At 45.0% G+C, this 15,617-nt stretch overlaps 1 protein-coding gene across 6 annotated transcripts in view; it reads right to left on the bottom strand.

Annotated features, from left to right (window-relative positions):
* The window catches only part of CHD7 (chromodomain helicase DNA binding protein 7), a 189,815-nt gene extending 174,929 nt beyond the window's left edge, over positions 1 to 14,886 (bottom strand). For 2 of the 6 annotated variants that reach the window (XM_033203500.1, XM_033203499.1), the window contains exon 1: positions 14,547 to 14,821. The gene's annotated coding sequence lies outside the window, so the exon portion shown is untranslated. Of the gene's footprint in view, positions 1 to 13,842; positions 14,099 to 14,546 lie in introns of those variants that run through there. The other 4 variants (XM_033203496.1, XM_033203497.1, XM_033203501.1 and 1 more) reach the window with 4 other exon arrangements.
* Between the last annotated feature and the right edge of the window lie 731 nt (positions 14,887 to 15,617).

The raw sequence follows: 15,617 nt of genomic DNA, 5'->3' as shown, positions 1-15,617 counted from the left end.
GGGCGCAGCACACAGACAGGGACTTGTTCCACAGGGGAGCAGGAAGGAAGCAAGGAAAGGCTCTCCCTAACATGGGTCTTTGCTGTACTCTCCCCACCCATGCAAGTTTACAGTGACCATAATGGCCTAGTAGGCCTGGGACTGCGCTCTGACCACCAAGGGGGTGTTGCGGAGGGCATAACATAATGGAAGGAACAAGGATGCCAACAGGCCAGGACACAGGAAGTGGAGTCCGAAGCAGCCCATCAGCTGGGCCACCAGGACCTGATACCACCAGAGCAGACTCATAGACTCGCAGTGCAGAGCCCAAGTTCAAGAGAAAGGGCTGGGCTTGAAGTTTCACACTTTTGTTTCGTGCTTTTGCAGGAAGAAGTTGTTACAATGACTTCGGTTTTGAACAATTGGGAACATAAAGGATAGCAGTTTCGGGGAGATATAAGAAGTAAGAATACAGATGTAGAAGTTAGTAGAAAATGAGGCTGCTGTGGGCCGGAACTAGACCCAGAGGATGCCAGGATCAAACCCCTGAGAACAGGCTATACTTAGGGGGTAGGAAGAAAAGGAATAAGGAACTGAGGCAGCATGGAAGGGAAAGCTCAGGACCCTAATGATGCCTTCAGCCAAGGTCCAGGACAACCTGAGACGTCAGGAAGAGGAGTGGTCAGTATGGCCTCTATCCAAAAGGGAGGGGAATGGGGGGAGGGGCCAGGAAAAAAGCTGCTTTATGTGCTTCCTTTATACCTTTTCATACAAGCATCCTGTCTTACACGAAATTATGCTAACAAGTCCTCCAAGAAAACACTAACCCACTCACTAAATTACGTTTTAAGATGATTCTCATTTTAAATGTATTATATGCCCGTGGAAATAACACTGGCTTGAAATGGTTGCCCCAAAATAGTTACTGTAGCTTAACAAATCTATTAGTTTTGCAGACATCTACCATTTAAACCAGAACTATACACAGAACAAGCTTTTAATTACTCAGTGGTAGAAATGAAAATAAAATTTAACAAATAAATACAAAGCAATCTATCTTCTACCCTTTTAGCACCACCTTTAAAGACTACGATTTCAAACTGTTAATCGGTCATCCACCTTCACCTTTATAGTAACTGGTGTGTCAAACAGCAGCCACATTCATTCAATTACGTGTAAGAGAATAACATTATTTTCAATATTCCAAAATACATTGTAAGAATTTTTGCAATTCTTATAATATGAACGATGGACAAGCATATATTCCTTGCCATTTTCTAAATTTTTCGTATTTCCGAAGTACGTTCATTGCATAACATATTGGTCTAACCACATTGCTTCGTAAGTTTCAGAGTACATCAGAAGTACCTTGATAAAAATTCAGATTCTAGATGACCCAGGGAGATTTAATTCAATAAATCTGGTGTGGAATTGAGGAATCTACATTTTTAACAAGCACCCTAAGTGACTGTGTAATTCTAACTCCCAATAAATATCTATTTTTTTCAGTCATTCTAAGCTTACCAGATAAACTTTTTACAAATTCCACAGGGTCTTTAAAATAATCTAAAACAAACCCATTTTACGGGTTTCTTGGAGAAAACAGGTAAGAAAGTTACCTCGGTCCAGCTCACCATTCTAATCTTCCTTAAAGATCAATAGATGCATTATTTCTGCAAAACAACTCTGTACCTTCTTAATCCTGGTGAGGTGGAAGGGAGGAGTGGGTAAGAACATTAGCTGCAGGACTGAGGCAGAAGCCCAGGCTCAGAGACAACCATTCCCTCCTCCCCATGCCATTCAAGTACGACTACTACTTTACTTTTTCTGCCTGGGGGATGATGACAAGCATCTTCTAAGCACCTGTCTTAAAACAGTGAGAAAAGGAGGATGGGGGTTCCTTACATGAAGTAGAGTATCAGGAGAGTAAAAGATGCACAAGTAAACTGTATAAATACATGAATTAATACTTTAATGCCTTGAATAAAAAGACTCGTTTTTCTTACCTCTCACCTAGTACTAGGTGAAACAAGTCAAGTAACTCACTAGATCAATAGCAGGCTGAAGCAGTGTTATAAAGAAGTAAAGAGTCATGTTACAGGTTTGCCAGATAAAGACACTCTCTTTTTTTTTTTGAGACGGAGTCTCACTCTGTCGCCCAGGCTGGAGCGCAGTGGCCGGATCTCAGCTCACTGCAAGCTCTGCCTCCCGGGTTTATGCCATTCTCCTGCCTCAGCCTCCCGAGTAGCTGGGACTACAGGTGCCCACCACCTCGCCCAGCTAGTTTTTTGTATTTTCTAGTAGAGACGGGGTTTCACCATGTTAGCCAGGATGGTCTCGATCTCCTGACCTCGTGATCCGCCCGTCTCGGCCTCCCAAAGTGCTGGGATTACAGGCTTGAGCCACCGCGCCCGGCCAAGACACTCTTATTGTTGATATTATTATGGTAGTGATCCATAAAGAATGATGGCCGGGCACAGACCCCTGTAATCCCAGCACTGTGAGAGGCCGAGGCGGGTGGATCAGCTGAGGTGAGGAGTTCAAGATCAGCCTGGCCAACACAGCGAAATCCCATCTCTACTAAAAATATAAAAATGAGCCAGGACTGGTGGCACAACCTGTAATCCCAGCTACTCGGGAGGCTGAGGCACAAGAATTCCTTGAATCCAGGAGGTGGAGGTGGCAGTGAGCCAAGATCACACCACTGCACTCCAGCCTGGGAGACAGAGCAACACTCCATCTCACACACACAAAAAAAAGAACGATGCCAATGACATGCGCAGCTCCCTGAGTCCTGGAAATACTGAGCGGCAGAAAATGACAGGGAGTCGTCGACTGTCAACCATTCTGCTAGGTACAGCCTGGGTATTGTGCTACTCCCATAGCCCAACCATTCACCACACTGAGACAACAGTAAACCAACAACACAAATGAACATTGTGGTGCCACAGCAGTACTGCCTGCCAGCCAGCAATTCAACTACAGCAGTATCACCACCTGTGCGCTCCACAGTGTGGGGAAATTACTTGTGTCCTTGAATTGTGTCCTTATTAATGTATTTGACAGCATATAAGACAGTTCTCCTTATCCTGCTGGCCTCCAGCAGCTAAATGGAAGGCTCTCAGCACCCCAGCGTAGCCACAAAGTTCCCTATAAAACTGGAGGTTTGCTTCATACACCAGCCCAGATGTTTACTTTTATTTTTGTTTTTTAGTAAGTGGGAACATTGAAAGGTTAACATACTAAATCTGGTGATAAACACAGCTCTGAAAATTAACACAATTAAGACAAATATTAAGTGCACCAAAAATAGCAAAATTTATATTTTAAGTGGAGGTTTATACTGAAGCTAGTCTACAGTTTACTCAATTGTGAAAAGAAAAAAAGTATAAACATGTACAAAATCCAAAAATATACCATCACAGACTATTCGTATGGGAGAAAGCAGTATTAAGACATGGGATTTTTTTTTAATCCCCTGGCAAAGGAATATCCATCCACCCCGTAATATATAAGACTACTGATTTATACATTTGAACTCTATACCTATTTGAGAATATGAATGAGCGTATGACTGTGGAAGACAGTCTGTTGTCCTGTGTGTTCACAGAAGCAGTATGCAAACATTTCACGGAGGCTGCATATTCACATAAGTTAACACAAATACGAATAACAAGTACTGTGATCTAGAGCCAAGTAGTATCCTGAGTTTTTTCGAAGGCAACTCTAGTCCTGTGCAGTGAGATAAAGATGCTAAGTGAACTACATCTTGGATAAAGATTGAGAGAAACTTTGAAGAAGTCAATTCTGTAATAAGCTGAATACTTTGATGTCAGCTACGTCTTAGACTGATAAGTGAAAACGGGGTTGGAGCACAAGTAAGTCTTGTAACGAGCATGTGTCTTTCAGGTTGAAAGTGTCTGCCATTGATAAGATACAACATCTGAGGAAAGAGGCCTCACTGACTATAATCTGTTAACAGACACTGTTCAGTCTCTCGATTTTTTTCCAGGAGCTGGTGCTAGAAAGTGCAGGTGTGTAAGATCATGACATTTGTTGTTCCCATCCTTCTAAGACCTAGGTTATTTTGATGGGACTATCCAAAGTAATTTCTGCAGAGCAGTTAATGCTACAGGCTGTTAAATGAGCCTGTCCTGCTTTGAGTCCCAACACCACTCGGTAAAAGCTATGATCTTAGACAAATTTATTAAACAATCTCCTCACCTATAAAATAGCAATTATTGTTCCTACCTCAGCATTTTGACTAATCCTACTTTAGGATTCAGCAAAAATAGTTCATGTAAATAGTTTAGCAAAATGCTAACTGACACAAACTCTATGCTCCACAAATGTTAGCTACTGACATCAACCCCTTGGAGTCACTGTTCTTTTAAAACTTTTGATATTGATACAGTTGCAAACTTGCAGTAAAGTTAGAATAGTACAAGGATCTCCCATAAATCCACACTTATCAGTTATTTACTTTTTGTGTCATTTATTTTGTTATTCCAAGTCATTTTCAAGTAAAGCCATAGAATAGAATATAATGAAAATCGTCTATACTCCATCTCTTCCATTTCCCTGCCAATCTGGGTAGCAGTGAGATTCTAAGTAGGCTACCTCAGAGCCTTCCCTTTCCTACGAAACATTCTTATGTTCTAGTTGCTACTCACATCCCTGCCCCCAACCCAAACCTACTCCCATTTCAGATACCATCTTGTTCCTCCTTACATGGTAAAGAGAACTTGGGGGGAAGGAACTGAGGAATCAAAGGTTCTGAGATTTGAGAATCTGGAGTTCCTATAGATTTTGAGAACACCCCATGGCCTCTGGTCTAAATCAGAAAAACATAATATCCCAGAGCTGATCAAACATGCCCACACCACTGATCATCTAGTCACCATGTTTGGAGAATTGTAGATGTGAGACAAAGAAGAAATGACTGTTTCACTAGAAGGACAGCCATAACTCTGGTAGGAGATGAACATCTTCATGACAAGAGATGAAGAAGCGCTCCCTCAAACCTGTCACTTTTAGTACCTGGGATATCTGAGTCAACTCTATATATATAATCAACAAGAGAATCAGGAAAATAACATCTGGTTGCACTGATGGACAAAGGTACACAACGATGTTATTTTCAAATGTCTTCTGAAGAAAAATGAAAATTGTGTAGCCAGTCACCGTCTTGGGCCACTCATTCTTGTCCAGTCATCTGTAGGATTATGATCTGAAGGACTTTTTTTTGTTTGTTTGTTTGTTTTTTGTGATCTGAAGGACTTTTTAAACCAAAAGTAAAATCAATACATATGATTTGATAAGTTCAATGACTAAACTGAACTAATAAAAATAGAAACTACTCAATAAATATGCCATATGCTATACCAAATGTGTTAGGTAGAGTATCTCACTTAATCTTCACCATAACTCTGGGCAGTTGGGAGAATTTATTATATCCATTTTTATGATTCACACCCTGATCTGACATCAAAACTCAAATTCTCAGCCACCTCAGAAGGAAACCTCCACAAGAACAACTCTTCTCCTCATCTCCACGTAAGAAGAAGGGCCTTAAGTGCGAAAGGCAAGAACCTCGTCACTTTAGGTACGAAGACATCCCATGACATATGGCCCCACAACTACAGCAGGCACCAACAAAGGAAGTACCGAAAAAAATAGCCTGGGCTGGTAAAACATAGCAATAGGTAGCATCACAGCATGGCATGGGTATTTTTAACACACCTTTGTCTATTAAGACGGCAACAATGCAAGCTCCCGAGCTGGTCTAGGTGGCAGCAGCAGCACGATCGTTATGCACTCAGACTGTGGAGTCTAGCTAATCTGGATTCAAATTCCTCCTCCACCACGTGCTAGAAATGTATGGCCCGGGTAATCTAAGTTCTCATCCCTTTTAGTCTCCTCATCTGTAAAACGGGGATAATAATTCTACCTATTACCTAGAGTTGCTCTGATGAGGAAATGAAATGATCCATGACAACACTCAGCTGAGTACCTAACTGGAAATAACAGCTGGTCATTACGGTTATTACTGTTATTTTTAATATTGTTTCATTATTTCTGCACTATTTTACTTGACTGGCCCAACACATACTTAAGGGTGGGGTACACTGTTAATCAAGATTTTGAAATTCTCAAGGTGAGTATGCACGACTTTTCTTGCAAGATTGGCACACTTGCAATTAGTGAAAGCAAAATTTCAAGCACAAACAAGGCCAAGTATACAAGAACATAAAACACTTTAACAGAGACTTTTAAAAAATTGTTTAGGGACGTGGGCTTAACAATTTCAATATAGTGCCAGTTCTAACCTTAAATAATTGCTAGGCTCATACACTTCAAAATATATCACCAACTGAGGTTTTTTTTTATCATATTCCTGTGCTCAAACTGATTTTTATTATTCACTTAGTATGCTAGCAAGCACTGCCTTGGAAACTAAAGGCATGCTTTTAATTCTTCAAGGGACTTCTCACTATTTGACTGCTTAGTGTTATGTTAAACATGTTTAATAGTTTTTAGGTGTGTTGAAATAATATGCACATTTGTTAATTATGTTTTAAATATCAACAGAACAGATTTCTAAAATGTTTATGTAACAGGGCACAATGGTGCATGCCAGTAATCCCAGCTAATTGGGAGGTTGAAGCAGGAACAGCCTTTGAACTCAGGAATTCGAATCCAGCCTGGACAATATTGCGAGACTCCATCTCGAAACCGAAACAAAACAAAAATGGATAATAAATAAAATGTTTGTGGTTTCTTTCAAAATGATGAAAAGAGGACACAGCGGCCTCTAATAAGTTAAAGTAGCTCCCCAAAGTTGCTGCAGAACTAGAGGGAAAATTAACTACTAAGGTGCCATGTACGCTTTTTTAGACATACTGCAAATATGGTGTGGAAATCTGACTGTTTTCCATTGAGGATACTAGAGAAGTAGGTGATGTGTCCAAACTAACACATGTGTCTAATTCCATGCCTTTCCCTACACAAAGGCTGGGTGTGGAAACCCAGGTCGCATACGGTTCCTGCTCAGCAGCAGGTGGCTATTTACCCAACCTCCTCCTGATAAAATACATCGTGGAAAATTCAAATCCACCACATGACCTCTGCTGCCTCCTTGGCCACTGCAGATGCCAGGAGAGAAGGCAGGCCCCAAAGAAGCATCCCCTCTATTCCTCCATCAAAGCCACATCCACAGGAGCCTGTGTGCACCTTTCCATTCAATGTCTACGCCTCTTAGAAACAATCTCTTACACCCTAAGAATACACTGTTGGCCGGACCTAATGACAGAATGTATTTTAAAGGTTTTTTTTTTTTAATTGCAAGTTGAACAAATAGTATTAGATATAAATTGCCACAGAGTAGCTGGCACAAGCCCATCTGAAGCTGAAGTTAGTGCACCAAGTTTTCCTGCCATTCCACACATGGAAACATTACTTCTCCTGAATTTAAGCGTATTCAAATAATCACTCAAAACTCCTGCAGGTGAAGGCAAACTTTCACATGAAGCATGTCCCTACAACCAAGGCAAGACAGAAAGGAACCCAGAGGACTTGACTGAGTCACAATGGCCACCAAAAAGGTCCATGAGGAACACACAATGACAATAAAAGTATATTTGAAACAGACCCCTAATTAAAGGCACTGAGTCCCAGGAAGGTTATCTTTATGCATACAAGAACAAAATCTGATCTATAACAAAACAGATAACATTATCACCCATATTAGCTGGCAAACACAAAAATACAAATACTTCCCTAAAAAAAGCTTCAAAATTAATGTCCCAGATTTTCATAATTTATCTTATATAATATTAAAGTCAGCAATTCAGAAGCTTTTCTGGGTGTAACAGCATCGCTCATTTGCCACCAGTAACCATGCTGTAAAATCTACTTTTTATAATAATTGAACAAAGTAACTTTGAAGGTAATTTACTTATTAAACTGGTTTATACATACTCCACTAAAAACCAGGTAAGTATTCTGATCAACACTGGTATTCTTCTCCACATTTATTTAAATAATGTATTCATTCCTACCTTGCCTCTGTATGACTACAACCATCTTCTAAAATACAACTCTCTCCAAGGGAGACTGCAGCCCTGAGAACATGGGGGACCTGCCAACCACATATCGGGAACCCAAAGACCTTGCCCTAATATGTGACTAGCAACAGAAAGCAGCCTCCATAAGTGGAGATATAGAAGAAGAAAATGTGCCAAGGTCTGGTTACCTCAGGATTCTACGCTTAACCTGGAATGAGCAAACTCCTACAAAGTGCTGTGTATCAGGCAAGTAACAAGCAAAGTGCTATGTGTTCAGCAAGTAAAGCTTCCCTCCCATCTCCCATTTCACTGAATCCATTCACATTCCTTGATGGACTCCCCACATGCCAACATCTTTTGGTTAAAGCTAGCAGATTTTTTTTTTTAAGTTCTGGAATGCCACTAGCAATGCAAAGGATAAAACAATGTTATCATGGTCCATTATCAGCTACCGCAATCATATGCTACAAGAACTCATGAGCTTCCTTCTCAAATCTTCAGCAAAGCTGATTCTGCCTCTGTGAATAGCATCAGCAGCCAACCAACCAAGCAGGGAACATGCTAGAAACCTATATGCCCTGAGATCTCCCTCTTGAAAGCGCATCTATCCCCAAGTCCTATTCATTCAAACTGTTAAATGTCTCTCAAATCTGTCCATTTCTCTCCATTCCCATGGCCACCGCCAATCTAGTCCAAATCATTGTTATTTCCTCATCCCACAGACCACAACAAAAGCAGGCAGGACACTGTCTCCAACCTCTTGTCCTCTCTGCACCCACAAATTCAGTCTTCTTCAAAACACAACTCTGTTCGTGTCAAACGCTGCTTAACACTCATCAGTGGTTCCTACTGCTTTTTTCAAAAATCCCAAATTTGATATCCTGAAGGCCCTGACCAAGTTGGATACTGCCTACCTCGAGTCTCATCTTGCAGTTCTCTGAGTGGCTCAAACACACAGCCTCCCTGCAGGTGAGGGGCACTGCCTGAAGTGCCCTCACCCCTTCTTCTACCATCATTCAGATGGCAATGCTAAAGCCACTTCCTAAGGGGTAATACCCCACCCAACTGCCGGAATCCCCAAGTCCCAAGCTCTCATTCCTCCTGGCACCCACTGCATCATGCTTATGACCTTAAGGTAAGCTCTAGTTTTTGTGTGAGTTTACCATGTCTTCTCATGTCATCACTATATTGCCAATTCATAGCATTGCATCTTTCAGGTAGCAGGTACCCAACAAACAGCTGAATCAATGAGCAAAACCACAGGTGAAACAGGAAGACTAATCACAGTCCAGATTCTGTGGCCATGAAAGCCAATCCTGACGTGCACAGAGGAAGCAAGGCTCAAAGGGTCACTTTAAAAAGTGCCTTAGATTCCACATTAGCATAAGCAAACAAGCCTGAGAGTGAACCAGCCTTTACTGCCAAGTTATGTTTCCTCATAAATATCTACATTATTTTTTACTTTTAAAAAGACATTTCTAAGTTTCAAAGTAAAAGCAGAACAGAAACCCCCAAAAAATCCTCCTCTGAAAAAACAATCACATTTGCAGTCAGTCACCTAACATTAGTTAAAAAAACAACAGGAATCTAGTTATGGTGATCAATACATGCATCTAAAGTGAAAACAGTTACCAAATCTTGAAATAATTATCTCTGCATTTTTCTAAATGGATAATCATAGTTTAAAAAATAAAACCTCCAAAAACAGAAGCAAATTATTGTTGGTTTAGGAACACCTTTAAGAATTATGTTGTCCTATGCTGTACGATTCTAAAGCCAGAAGGTACCTTTGAGTCAGAACATGAGCAAGAGCTGTACTCTTACAGAGCCAACAAAGACAAGGCCAGCATCCCTCCTGCACCGGCACCATACTAGGCACCAGGAAAACAACTGTAACTGAGATAAGCTCTGCAACAGTGGGTGGCCAGTCAGAGGCAGTTAATTTAATTAATCTCTCTGGGCTTTACTTTCTTAATCTGTAAAATGAGAAAGTTCAACTAGCTCTCTAAGGTCCTCACACTCTAAATATCCAATGATTCTCTAATGAGTATAAAATAAATTTTTATTTGACAATATCATTACAACATCCTGTTTCTATTTCTTTCTTATCATGCAGATGTGATTTCATTAAAAATTTTTAATATATTGATAAAAGTAAAATACGGACACACAGTCAGTGTTTTAAATTACCTTCCCAGCTCTTAACAACCACCATAATCAGCTATGGACTTCTGCCATCACTGCAACCTGAATGATACCCAAATTGAAATAAATCATTCCGTCTTTGTATTTTTTGTAGAAAAACCAAGTGATTACTGATTTTCAATTTCTTTTCTATTTTAACACCATTCACCTTTGAATGTCAACAATTTTTTTTTAAAGACCAAATAAAGTTTTATAGATAAAGGGGAAATTTTTATCTCCTGAACTAATGAAACTATAGTGGTTTTGGAAACCTGCCTAGAAAAATGCCAAATTCTGAATTTCCAATCGCATGAAAAGAATATATATATTTTTAAAACACACAAATATGACCACATGAGTGAACAAGACAACTGAAAGGGTCCCATAGAGCCAATATATTCCTGACATCATCTTAGTATCACCTAAGATGTTCCTTCTCCACCCTTTTCGGTGAATTTAGCTATGTGACTATGTCCTTACTATTTATATATAGAAATCATTTGCTGAAAAAGAATCACTGTCTTACAAAGTTGAAGTTTTAAGAGCCATTTGCTCAGACCTGACTAAACATTTTTATTCTTGCAATGCCATATTTATATTAGATGTTTCTAAGACAGCCATGGTGTCTGCTATCAAACCCAAAAGGTTGTATTTAGTTAATGAAAGATGAAAGATATCTATTACTTATAAGTTTATCTTAAAAATCCAATGTGAATATTTGTTTACCTATAGAACTCTCTATGAGACAGTACACTCCCTGAGGGAAAGTACTGCCTTTTATTGTTTTAACCATGGAAGGCTTGCCAAGGTTTGCTGAATCAAAATTAACTAAAGGCATAGTGACTGTGTGGCAAGCAAACTTTTTCAAGCATGTGGAACACAATGCTGTAATCTTAGGTTTGAAAGAACTACACTAACTTGGCACTTACATTGCTTTTATGGGTTACACAGCAGGCTCGCAGAAGCATTTACAGTATATTCTCTCATAACAAAATATTCCCGCTATTTTGACCTAACTGCTTAAATACTATAACGTTACTGACTTCGCATCTGTATGAAGAAACGGTTGTAATATTTCCTTGATGTTACTGTATTATAAAGGAACTCTTCATGGTATTCATTTTAACTCAATAAAAGTAAGGCTAACCTAGAAGACTCATTATGAAAAAAGTTTGGGAAATGTTCCTGTAAGTTGAACTGATGAAAAACTAGACAAAATACTGGTGAATCTATGAAAGTACTATTTTAAAACTAAGTAACTGAACACATTGTTATCAATTTGACTTCTGTATTTTCAACTTGGGAAAAAAAGTTAATTTTTTCCTTGAAAGAGGAAAATAATATTTGGGTTTTTAAATATCACCTCTACAACCATTCTATCATTCCTCTATTCTGCCTTCCATGTTAAGACATACAAAAGAAAGTAATTTTTTTAAAAAAACTAATTTAAAAATAAGGCCACTGATTAAATGAATATAACAATTTAAAATTCATATACCAGTCTTTTAAAAGTATAATTCATTTCTTATCTGAAAACTCATTTGAATCTCGAAAGCATAAACCCAGGATACAGTTCATCATGGTTCAATTTAGTGACTCGCACAGGAGAAAAAATTAGAAAATATAAAGAGAATAAAACCCACAGTGCTAGAAAACAATCCCAATTCTTCTTGAGTGCCAAGATGAGGAAATTCACCTGTTACAAGCCTGACAAAAATCCATTATGTCCTTTTATCAGCAGATTACCAAAAAAGAGAAAATGCCAGATTTCCACTATTGGGCAAAATAAGAAAATTTACCTTCCGAAATTTGCTGCTCAAGCCCTTACCCATTTCCGAATTATTTTACTTTATAACTTTTTTCACAAGACAGATTTTTCAGGGAAAATAAACTTTTCCTGAGCAAACTGGAAGACATAAAATGTCTCCTACTTATCACCTAGAAAGGCAAACCAAGTCCTACTCCATGCCCCAAGCATCTAGCTTTCAGCCTCTTTATTATCATTGTCAATGAATGGGCCCCAGTCAAATGAAAGCTGCCATTTTAGGGTAAAGACTGGAGGGCTTCTGTTGTGCAACAGCAAGACAAAAACACTGCGCGACAGATGTACTCTGGGGGCTGGGAGAAGGATTCAACTTCGTAAAATCACTGCTCAAGTTATTTCTGAAATAGGAATTACCTAGTACTTAGACATTACTGCAATCTAAACGTAATTATAACTGGGATAAATCAGGTACCAATGCTGCTAAGGTCACAGTCACTAAGATATTTTTTGTCATCGTTAGACAAGATCAGTGAAGAAATGAAGACACGTATTTTGTTTCCTCTTTGCTACGTATACTGAGTACTCCCTCCCTTACCGAGAGAGAATTGGGGTGAAATAACACTCAACCCTTTAGAAAGGTATCGCCCACTGCAAAGACGGCTTAAATTAAAATTTTTAGAAAATAAAAAATTAGGGCCTCACGAAATCCTTTAAAAATAAATTAAGACATGTAATGTATTCCAGAAATTAAGCCCCCAAAAGAGACACTTTTTAAGATAACTTATTTAAATCGATTGCTAGATAATATACAATGGGAAACTAAAAAGTATACTTAGCAAGTGGAGCGCTGGATAGTGTATCTAATTCTAGCAATTCAAAAGGAAACTCTCTCCATGTGGGTTGCTACTTTTCTTTTGTCCATTGTCTGTTCAGAAGAGGGGGAAAAAAACTAGTTTAAACCAAGGCGTGAACAGTCTCTAAAAGTGACCTCCAGGAAAAGAGTCCGACCCATAGCAGGAACACTCTCCGCGCCGCTCGCTCCACGGGGGCGCTCACAAAGCGGGCGGCCGGCCGGGAGTTTGGGGTGCGCTCCCACGGCTCCGGGCTCCTCGAGGCAGAGTCATCCGGAGAAAGGCGGCTCGGTAATGATGGCTGCTCGGGGCCGGCGGCTCCTTCCCCAGAGCCTCCCGACCAGCGCCCCCACCCCCGCCCGGGATCCGCCGCCACCCGCCCCCCCCCCCGCGACCTCGCCAGCCCCGCGCCGCCGCGCCCGCCCAGCACCGCAGCCCAGCCGGTGCCCGCGCCCCCGCCCGAGCCCCGCGCCCCCAGCGAGCCTAATACCGGGTGCGAACCAAACAAACAACGCGTTCCCCACCGCCCTCCTTTCCTCTCCCCGCTGACCGCTTGGCCTCCAGCCACCTCGGCCGTTCACGCTCCAAGCCGCCGCTCTCCGCGAGGGCAGAGCGCACCCGGGTCACCTCGGGGGCCACCTGGTGACCCCCCCCAACCGGCGCTGACCCCCCGCGGGCTGGGGGGCGGGGGAGCCGAGTTGCGTTGGGAGGTTAAAGTCGCTATTATGCAGCTGCCGCCGCCGGCGGCCCGGCCAGCTCGGCAAGGTGGGGTCCCCTCCTTGCCGCGCCTCCCGGCGCTCGCTCCGGCCCCGCTCCCTTTCTTCTTCTCCTCGCGCACTTAGGAGCCGCCGGGGAGCCCCAAGAGCCCCCAACTCCGGGCTCGCAACTCCGCGCCCGCGACCGGCACTGGCTGGGCTCGGGACGCCTCCCGCGCCGCGTGTTCGCGCTGCCCCCGCCCCACGCGGCGCCCCGCGCACTTTCCCCGCCGCCGACCCACCTCGCTCGGTGGCGGTCCCCGCGCGGGCTGGCGCCGCCGCGCCGGGAGGGACGCACTTTGTTCGCGCCGGTGCGGCCGCCGCTCCCGGCGAGCGCGGCGTGGTCGGTCCGGAGCGGGGGGCGGGGGCGGGAGGCGGGGGTCGCCGCCGTCCCCGAGCCGCCGCCGCCGCTGCTCAGCCGCCCCGCGCCCGCGCGCCCATCGCCCGCTCGCACTTGAGTTGGAGCCCAACTTTTCCTCCTTCCTTTTTCTCTCGAATGGAGCCGGCAACTCGTGCTCGGCGCCGGCGGGAGGAAACGCGCTCGCGCTCCCCGGCGCGCAGACACGCTCCCTCCTGTCCCCCGTAGCCCCCCCACGCCGGCAGCACAACAAAAAGCCATTTACATGCGAGGAAGTGACCCTCGGCCACACCGCGCGCCCCCGCCACCGCCGGCCCCGCGGACGCAGGCAAAAGTTGGGGCGCCCGGAGGCGCTCGGGGCGCGGGTTCGGGCCCCGCGGGAGGCGACGCCGGCGACACCGCGCGGGCGGCGCTGCGCTCCTGCGCTGGCCCCGGCCCCCTCCCGCCCTCGCCCCTTGCCCCTCGCCCCGCACACGCCCAACTCCTCGATCCCAACTCCTCGCGCGGCCCCGGCCCCGGCCCGGAGCGATTTCCTGCTGCCGCCGCCGCCGCCCCTCCCGGGGGCGCAGGGCGAACTCTCGCGCTTACCGGGTCGGTCGGGCTCCTCCGCTGCCTAGTGCCGAGGGGAAAACAAAACGCAGAGCGGGCTCCGGAGTTGGCTCGGCAGCTGCGGCCAGGGGGCTGAATCCACGGACACGGAGTTGGCCGGGGGCGAACGGGGCTCTGGTGAGTTTCAGGGTCTCCGGGTCCCCGGGCCGCCTCCTCCGCGGCGCTCCTTTGTGTAATTTCACTCGATTCAAGTTTAATCCGATAGTTCCCGAGCACGAGCGCGTCCGCACCACCACGGCTCAACCCCCGCGCCGCCGCCGCTGCCGCCGCCGCTGCCGCCGCCGCCGCCGCCGCGGCCCCAGCACGCCAGCGCCTGCGCGCGTCCGGCACGCCGCGCGCACCCGAGACCGCGGGGCCGCGCGCGCCCGCCGCCGGCTCCCTCCGGGCCGCGCCGCGCCGCGCCCGCGCGCCGCCACCTGACGTCAGGCGCGCCTGGCATAATTTATGCAAGAATTCGGCCGGGGTGGCGGAGGCCGAGGGAGAGGCCGAGAGAAAGGGGGCGGTGCGGAGCTGCAGGGCCGCGGGCCGCTAGGGCGGGCCGGGCGCCACTTCCCGTCCCCGGGCGGGCCCCGGCGCTGCAGGCGGGTCTCCCTGCCGGCCGGTGAGCCGCTGCCCCGCAGCCTTCCTTGCCCAGCTGCTCGGAGCGCTCGGCCGCGGAGCCCAGGCGCGGGCAGGAGGGGCTGCTGCCACGTCTCCCGCGCGGCACCTTCCCGGAGCCGGGTGCGCCGCCCCGGGGCAGGAAGCGGGGCTCCTCGCCGGCTGCGACCCTCCTGGCCGAGGCGAAGGGTTTCCAACGCTGCGCGGCCGGAGGTGTCTGGCCGTCTCTGCAGTAATTATCCTTCAACTTGAAATTATTTTCCCACATGAAATCATTCAGAATGGACACGTTCCATTCCAGATGGGTTCATGCCTGCTTCTCCACATCGCTTTTCCCATCTCTTCGTGGATAGGACACTGGATCCACTACTTAATCAAAAAGTTTAACTAGATGGCATTGATTTTGTCGAATTTGTTACCATACCAAAAAAGAGGGAAGGCAGAGAGCGCAAT

Source organism: Trachypithecus francoisi, unplaced genomic scaffold (genome assembly GCF_009764315.1).
Source record: "Trachypithecus francoisi isolate TF-2019V2 unplaced genomic scaffold, Tfra_2.0 Lachesis_group7, whole genome shotgun sequence".
Classification (NCBI taxonomy): domain Eukaryota; kingdom Metazoa; phylum Chordata; class Mammalia; order Primates; family Cercopithecidae; genus Trachypithecus; species Trachypithecus francoisi.
This window is presented reverse-complemented; position numbering and strand designations above follow the sequence as displayed.